General features: G+C 39.0%; 1 long non-coding RNA gene across 1 annotated transcript in view; it reads right to left on the reverse strand.

Annotated features, from left to right (window-relative positions):
* Positions 1-617: 617 nt before the first annotated feature.
* Positions 618-1,552, reverse strand: part of LOC138161324 (uncharacterized) — a 267,677-nt gene continuing 266,742 nt past the window's right edge. Inside the window, exon 2 of the long non-coding RNA XR_011168332.1 lies at positions 618-1,317. This is a non-coding gene — a long non-coding RNA (uncharacterized lncRNA). The remainder of the gene's footprint in view (positions 1,318-1,552) is intronic.

The raw sequence follows: 1,552 nt of genomic DNA on the forward strand, positions 1-1,552 counted from the left end.
ACTCTCCAGGGCCAGATGGATTTTCTAGCTAATTCTATCAAGAATTTAAAGAACAATTGATCCCAATAATTTACAAACAATTTATAAAAGTTAGTGAAGAAGCAGTCCTACCAATATTTTTTTTATGTCACAAACATGGTACTGATACCTAAAACAGGAAGATATAAAACAGAAAAAGAAAATTATAGACCAATTTCCCTCATGAATATAGATGTGAACATTTCAATTAAATATTAGCAAAAAGACTATAGCAACTTATCACAACAATAATACACTTTTATAAGGTAGGATTTATTCCAGGAAGGCAAGGATGGATTAATATTAGGAAAACCATCAGTATAATTGATTATATCAACAATAAAACTAGAACAAACCACATTATTATCTCAATAGATTCAGAAAAGCCTTCCAACAAAGTACAATATCCATTCCTATTAAAAACACTAAAAAGTATTGGAATAAATGGAACCTTCCTTAAAATGGTAAGTAGCATTTATTAAAGTCATCAGCAAGTATTATATGTAATGGGGATAACCTAGAAGGATTTCCAATGAGATCAGGGGTGAACCAAGGGTATCCACTTGTAATGTAATGCCAAAAGAAGGCAACTTCCCAGGTTCAAAATACCAGCATAGGTGCTCTCTATTTTATTCAGTGACCAACCAAGAACAGAGAAGATTAAAACATGACATCATTCAAAATACAGCATTTACTAAGTGTGATTAAATAATCTCCAAGTACTACCCCACCCCAGGACCTTCCAATCATTCAATCAATTACAAAGTCTCCGTTCTAAATATTTCTCCACCCCTAGGCTATACCTTAATTAAGTCCACCACAAAACCCCTCTTCTCAAATGGAGATTAGTTCCCAAACATAAGGTCAAAAGTTCCCCACCCCTGGATCACAATTGAATCTACCCCAGAGTTACATCAAGTTTAAACACAGCACTTAATACCCAAAAGGAGGTCTTTTCTTCATCTTGACACGAGGCAAATTCTCAGCAATCTTAGTTCCTGGGGAGACAAAGCTTAGCAAGGCCATAAGATACATTGCCAGTCCCTTCATGAATTTATCCTCTGTCTGTAGAACAGTCCTAGAACCCCTGAACACATTAGCAAAACCCTCTCCCAGGATTTCTGTAAACATACAACAAGAAAATCCTTCTTCAGGGCTTCTGAACCAACAGAAAGGTTCCCAGACCCCTGCAACAACAGCACTGTCCTTCACTAGTGGACAGTATTCACTCTGTCTGCAGGACAGTCTCCAGACCCCTGCAACAACAGTACTGTCCCTCACCAGTGGACAGTATTCATTCTCTGTCTGCAGGACAGTCTCAGGGCTTCTTGGCGAACAGCCAGGTTCCAGGACTTCTTCAACAAAAGGACTGTCTTTCACCAGTGGACAAATCTGGCAAAACAACATCAAACCAGACAGACAAAGTACCAGCAAAACAGCCATGTCTCCTCAGTCCTTGGCAGCTCAGGGGGCAGGTCTCAAAAGTCCAGGGCAATTCAAAGCGGCTACCAGCAATTCTCTTAGCCTCTCTCTC

This window comes from Petaurus breviceps, unplaced genomic scaffold, assembly GCF_028583685.1.
Source record: "Petaurus breviceps papuanus isolate PSGF00001 unplaced genomic scaffold, PetGlider_PUasm1.0 184, whole genome shotgun sequence".
NCBI lineage: Eukaryota > Metazoa > Chordata > Mammalia > Diprotodontia > Petauridae > Petaurus > Petaurus breviceps.